Below are 7,246 nucleotides of genomic sequence, written 5' to 3'. Positions count from 1 at the left end.
TTTCTTTGTATTTATTTCTAGTAAAAACTATTTGTTTTACTTGTTTCCTTGTTTCTTATATCTCTCATGAGAGCAGTGACCTTGTCCATCTTTTCCACCACTGTGTCCCTTATGCCTCCTTCAGTGACTGGCACTTAAGAGGAACTTAATTTTCTTTGAATGAATGAATAAATGAATAGTTGTGGACAGGATAATGAAGGACCTTGATGTGATGGGAAATCTGGATAGGCAGTCATTTAAGAAAGCCTTCAATGTCAGCTTTAGTGTGACATTGAAATGGGCAATACAGAGAGAGAGAGATGGAGAGAAGGCAGCAGTCAGCAGTTAGGTAAGGGAAAAACCCTTGGCCAAGTTTCATGATTACAGGAAATCAAGTCAGAGAAGCTGAAAGACATGCAGGGTAAGTGTGATCAATGATTTGGGCATCAGAGGGTCTTGAGTAGACACCCGCTCAACACTGACCCTTCTTGGTCTCTAAGTAGCTCACTTCCTTTGCACATCCGATAAAGCAGACCTCTTCTGGATCTTTCCAAGGTAGAACGCTCCTGGTCTCAAAAGGCTGTCTCCTCTATAATTCTCTATACACTTCTTTGTGCTTCCCCACTGATGATGGTGACAGATGCCACTTTGGCCCAGAAGTTCTCAGTGTTTGAGGTGATGTGTGTGAATAGTATTCCAGGGCAATTTGAGTTTCCCTGGAGGTCACATTGAAGGTAGGAAGGTCAAGTATCAGTATTTTTGGTTAGGTGGGGGCAGTCCCTCCGATCCTTCAGACATCTTCCTTGTCCACTAATTGATACTGCAGATTTAATACTTAATACACATTAAGAAAAATATTATCCACTCCCACCCTATGAAATCAAGCCTCAGAAAGAGGTCTGATATTCTGAATAACTTGTCCCCCATGCCACACCCTTTTGTTTCCAACCTCATATGTCTCTTTATGGTATAGACACCTTGGGTCCACATCCTAAATGTCATCCCACCTCTGACTCTTACCAGTCATTAGCCCTTCCTTTCTCTCATTCCAGAATTTGGAAATGATAATTTCCTCATGGTTTGGGACTTAATTTTTGATCCAGCCTCATCATCCCCTATCACCTTTGGCAATTCTCCAACTTCATATTCTAGTCTCTTCAGAATCCCACTTCTGATTTCACCTCAAGGCCTCTAGCATGAGGTGTAGTCCAATATACCACTGGGGCTGACTTGCACTGTCTATCTTGGGGACAGGTGGTTTAACTGCAAGTGTTGGTGGATGGTGTTTGCCCGAAGGGTGAAAACATGACTTTTATTAATAAATGACAAATGCAGACATCAGTTTGCTGTTCCTCATCTCCCGACCAGAGCAGACATAATGAATCAATCATGGTACGTTTTCCCTACTGAACCTGAATGTGCTCAGCATGGTTCTCAAGAGACTCCAGGCACCCATTATCAAACGACTGCAGTTCTCATTTGAGATGAACCTAACCCCCAGTGAGATTCCTTGCCAAATATCCAGTTCTTCTTGCAGATGAATGACACTTCCTAGAGGATGAAGGAATCAAATCAGTCTGTGACCTCGACTTCACTCTCATGGGACTCTTCAACCACTCAGGACCACGTCTGGTCCTATTCTCCCTTGTGGTCACCATATTCACCGTGGGCCTTCTGGGTAACGCCATCCTGCTCTTCCTGGTCTGCACAGACTCCAGGCTCCACACCCCCATGTACTTCCTGCTCAGCCAACTCTCCCTATTGGATGTTGGCTTTCCACTGGTCACCATCCCCAAGATGGCAGTCGACTTCCTGCAGGGAGAGAGTTCCATCTCCTTCAAAGGTTGTGGAGCTCAGATGTTCTTTCTGATGCTGATGGGTGTCTCTGAGGGTGTCGTGCTATCCCTCATGTCTTATGACCGCTATGTTGCCGTGTGCCACCCCCTGCATTATCCCTTACTCATGAGACGTCAGGTCTGCCTGCTCATGATGGGCACCTCCTGGTTGTCAGGTGTGCTTGTGGCGTGCATCCAGACTTCCATCATCCTGCACTTCCCCTACTGTGCCTCACGCGCTGTGGACCACTTCTTCTGTGAACTGCCTGCCCTGCTGAAGCTCTCTTGCGCTGACACCTCAGCTTATGAGTTGGCGCTGTCCATCTCTGGGGTGCTGATCTTGCTGCTGCCCCTGTCACTCATAGCCACCTCCTACAGCCAAGTGCTGGGGGCTATTCTGCGAATGCACTCAGCTGAGGCCCGACACAAGGCCTTCACCACCTGCTCCTCACACATCGCTGTGGTGGGGCTCTTTTATGGGGCAGCTCTGTTCATGTAGATGGTGCCAGGTACCTACCAGAGCCCACAGCAAGACAATGTGATCTCCCTCTTCTACAGTCTTGTCACTCCAACACTCAAGCCCCTCATCTATGGTCTAAGATATCGAGAAATTTGAATGGCTCTGGTCAAGGTCCCTGGCAGAACTGGCTTCAGATCAAAGAGATGACCTCAAGGGGGATGCTGGGTTGTCGCAGGGACCCTCTCTTACAGTAGAAACCTCTTTTATTCACAGTACAGGTGAAAGATGTACTATAACCAGCTCCCTTTCTCTTCCCAGGTTCACTTCTGATCTTGTGGATTTATAGAAAGCGAACATAATGACCCCAATCACTTAAACAAAGCGAGGGGTGTTTTTTAGTCTTAAACAGAAGGAATTTTTTACTAGAAGAAGGCCAACCCAAAAGCAGAGATGAACCCCAGCTTCTAGATATTTTGGCCACCTATTAGAGCCCTTCCTTACACTCCATTCTTATACATTTCATCACAGTGAGCGATGAGTCTGGGATGCAAACCTTGAAATAAAGCAAGAAAAAGGATCCAGAGGCTGTTACTCTGACAGTGATGCTCAGAGAGTCCCTGACCGTGATGGTTCTTAGCTGTGTCTTTGTTTGAGTCATAGTTTTAGATTTTACAGAAATCGAAGTCTGTCACTCAAGATGACCCTAACTGGTCAGTCCAAGTATGTGTTACTTTTGCTGCCTCAATTATTATAGAGCAGAGATGTAAGATGTTGAAACCCACTCTTAACTGAACGTCAGGGCTGTCTAAGATTAGATACTGCCATTTTTAAACTTCTATAATCATCACCAAATGGCATAAGAGTTAAGATTACTCAATTAATGATTTCCAGGGAATGATGTATCCTAATTCTTTATCTTTCAGAGATAGTTCTAATGTTTCTTTGGATTAAGAATTAGAGCCATTTCTATCCATATGAAGGTTGAGTTTACATGTCATCCTAAGCATTTTGAATGTCAAGTGCCAATCTTTGCGTGGGAGTATTGTGCGTGTTGAAGAAAGGGGTTGTTGAGTGGGGAGTTTTATTTTTTTATTATTTTATTGAGGTCACATTGGTTTATGCCATTGTGTAATTTCAGTTGCACATTATTATATATCAGTTTCTGTATAGACTGCATTGTGCTCAACACCAATGGTCTAGATTTTATCTGTCACCATACATATGTGTTTTTTTACTCCTTTCTCCCATCCCCCCCCACCCTCCTTCCTCTCTGGTAACCACTAATCTTGTCTCTTTATACAAGTGTTTGTTTATCTTCCACATATGAGTGCAATCATGCAATATTTGTCATTCTCTGTCTAGCTTATTTCAGTTATAATACCCTCAAGTTCCATCCATGTTGTTGGAAATGGGATGATTTTGACTTTTCTATGGCTCAGTAGTATTCCATTGTTTGTGTGTATACATATATATTTGTGTGTGGTATATCTTTATCTTCTTTATCCATTCATCAGTTGGTGGGCACTTGTGTTGCTTCCACGTCCTGGCTATTGTAAATAAAGTTGCAGTGAACATAGGGATGCATAAAACACTTTGTATTATTGATTTCATGTACCCAGTAGTGAGACAGCTGGATCATAAGATATTTCTATCTTTAATTTTTTGATACATCTCCATTCTGTTTTCCACAGTGGTTGCATCAGTTTGCATTTCCACCAGCAGTGTACGAGCGCTCCCTTTTCTCCACATCCTCTCTAATACTTGTTATTTCTCACCTTGTTAATTATAACCATTCTGACGGGGGTGAGGTGATATCTCAGTGTAGTTTTGATTTGCATTTCCCTAATAATTAGTGATGTTTAACATCTTTTCATGTGCCTGTTGGCCATCTGTATATCTTCTTTGGAAAAATGTCTGATCAGATCCTAAGCCCACTTTTTGATCGGGTTGTTTGTTTTTGTTGTTGAGTTGTATAAGTTCTTTTTTTCATTGAGGAAAATTGGCCCTGAGCTAACATCTGTGCCAATCTTCCCCTATTTTGTATGTGGCCTGATGAGCAGTATGTAGGTCTGTGCCCAGGATCTTAACCCGTGAACCCCGGGCCACTGAAGCACAGTGCATGAACTTAATCACTGTGCCCCCAGAATAACTCCTGTATGAGTTCTTTATATATTTTGGAAATTAACCCTAGTCAGACATATGATTTGCAAATAATTTATCCCAGTTGGTGGGTTGTCTTATCGTTTTGGTCGTGGCTTCCTTTGCCTTGCAGGAGCTTTTTAGTCTGATGTAGTCCCATTTGTTCACTTTTTTCTTTTGTTTCCCTTGCCTGAGTAGACACAATACTCAAAAAGGTGCTGCTAAAATCCATGTCAAAGAGTGCACTACCTGTAGTTTCCTCCAAGAGTTTTATGGTTTCAGGTCTTGCATTCAAGTCTTTAATCTATTTTGAAGTAATTTCTCTGCATGGTGTAAGGTAATGGTCTACTTTCATTCTTTTGCATGTGGCTGTTCAGTTTTCCCAAGACGATTTATTCAAGAGACTTTCCTTTCTCCATTGCATGTTCCTGGCTCCTTTGTCTAAGATTAGCTGTTCATAGATGTGTGGTTTTATTTCTGGACTTTCAATTCTGTTCTTTAGATCTGTGTGTCTGCTTTTCTGCCAGTATCATGCTGTTTTGATTACACAGCTTTGTAGTGTATTCTGAAGTCAGGAATTGTGATGCCTCCAGCTTTGTTCCTTTTTTCTCAGGATTGCTTTGGCTATTTGTGATCTTTTGTTGTTCCATACAACTTTGGGCTCAGTTTGTTCTTCAAGCTCTGCTAGCTGTAGTTTAAGATTACTTATTTGAGATTTTTCTTGTTTGTTGAGGTAAGTCTGTATTGCCATAAATTTTCTCTTAGGACTCCCCTGCACATCCCATAGGAGTTGATATGTAATGCTTTCATTTTCATCTGTCTCCAGGATTTTTTTTATTTCTCCTTTGATTTTGTCATTTATCAAATGTTTCTTCAGTAGTATGTTGTTTCTTCTCCACACATTTGTGACTTTCCTAGCTTTTTGCTTGTAGTTGATTTCTACTTTCACAGCATAGTAGTCATAAAAGAGGCTTGGTGTGATTTCAATCTTCTTAATTTTATTGACTTGCATTGTTTCCCAACATACGGTCCACCTTTGACAATGTCCCACATGCACTTTAGAAGAATGTATATTCTGCTGTTATGGGATGGAGGGTTCAATAAATCTATTAAGTCCATCTGTCTAGTATTTCATTTGAGGCCACTTTCCTTGACTTTCTGTCTGGATGATCTATCCATTCATGTAAGTGGAGTGTTGAGGTCTCCTACTACTATTGTGTTGCTATCAATTTCTCCCTTTAGGTCTGTTAATAGTTACTTTATATGCTTTGCTGCTCATGTGTTAGGAGCATATGCATTAATAAGTTTTATGTATTCTTGCTGGAATATTCCTTTTATCATTATATAATGCCAATCTTTTTCTGTCACTGTCTTTTTTCTCTTGAAGTCTGCTTTGTGTGATATGAGCACAGCTACACCTGCTTTCTTATGCTTGTCATTTGCTTGGAATATCATCTTCCATCCCTTCACTCTGAGGCTCTGTTTGTCTTTATAGCTGAGATGTGTTTCCTGGAGGCAGCATACGGTTTGGCCTTTTTCTTTAATCCATGCAGCCACTGTGTGTCTTTGGATTGGTAAATTCAGTCCATTTACACTTAGTGTGATTACTAATATATGAGGGCTTAATCCTGCCATTTTATCTCTTGTTTTCCAATTGTTCTGTTCTGTATTTCCATTGTTTCTTTTCCTTTGTATTTCTGAATACCATTTCAGTTTGGTGGTTTTCTGTGATGGTTTTCTCAATTTTCTGTTTCTTTATGACTTGTTGCTCTGCTCTGAAATACTTTATGGCATTCACCATGAGGTTTGTATAAAAGATCTCGTAGACAAGATAGTCCACTTTCTGATAGCCTCATCTCTCCATTAGCCTATGCAGGTTCTATGCCTTCCCTCCTGCCCATCTATGTTTTTGTTGTCACAAGTTATTCTATTTTGTGTTGTGAGTTTGTGACTCAATTGACGTGTTTAAAGGGTTTTTGTTTGTCTGTTTGGCTTTTTTGTTGAGGAAGATTTGCTCTGAGCTAACATGTGTACCAATCTTCCTCTATTTTGTATGTGGGATGTCGCCACAGCATGGCTCGATGAGTGGTGTGCAGGTCCATGCCCAGGATCCAAATCCACAAACCTGGGCTGACAAAGCACAGTGTGTTAACTTAACCACTATGCCACTAGGCCAGCACCATGAAGTGTTTACAGTTATTTTCCATGCTTTCTTTCCCTTTATCTTTTATGTTATAATTAATTACTTGCTCTCCTGAAAGAGAGCTACAGTTTTCTGATTTTGTCTATTTATCTCCTTGCTTAAACGTTGTAGACCTTTGCCTTTTTGTTTCAGGTATCATAGCATCCTTGATCATTTCTTGTAAGGGAGGTCTAGTGGCGATGAACTCCCTCAGCTTTTGTTTATCTGAGAAAGCTTTTATTTCTCCACTGTATCTGAAGGGTAGTTTCGCTGGATAGGATATTCTTGGCTGAAAGTTTTTGTCTTTCCCTCTTTTGAACATATCATTTCATTCTCTCCTACCCTCTAAGTTTTCTGATGAGAAATCGACTGAAAGCCGGATAGGGGTTTCTTTGTGGTTTATTTTCTTCTGCCTGATGCCCTTAATATTTTTTCTTTCTCATTGACTTTTGACAGTTTAATAGTATATGCCTTGGAGAAGGTCTTTTTGCACTGATGTAATTAGGAGTTCTATTGATTTCATGTACATGTATGTCCAGTTTTCCCCCAGGTTCGGGAAGTTCTCACGTATTATTTCTTTAAACAAGCTCTCTGCTCTTTTCTCCCACTCTTCTCCCTCCAGGATACCTATCATCTTTATGTTGCTTTTCC

At 41.2% G+C, this 7,246-nt stretch overlaps 1 pseudogene; it reads left to right on the top strand.

The window, feature by feature from the left end:
• Window positions 1–1,537: 1,537 nt before the first annotated feature.
• Window positions 1,538–2,481, top strand: LOC139046473 (olfactory receptor 2Z1-like; annotated as a pseudogene).
• Window positions 2,482–7,246: the final 4,765 nt, after the last annotated feature.

Source organism: Equus asinus, chromosome 10, assembly GCF_041296235.1.
Source record: "Equus asinus isolate D_3611 breed Donkey chromosome 10, EquAss-T2T_v2, whole genome shotgun sequence".
NCBI classification, from domain to species: domain Eukaryota; kingdom Metazoa; phylum Chordata; class Mammalia; order Perissodactyla; family Equidae; genus Equus; species Equus asinus.
The sequence above is the reverse complement of the archived record's forward strand: the minus strand, read 5'-3'. Positions and strand labels throughout refer to the sequence as shown.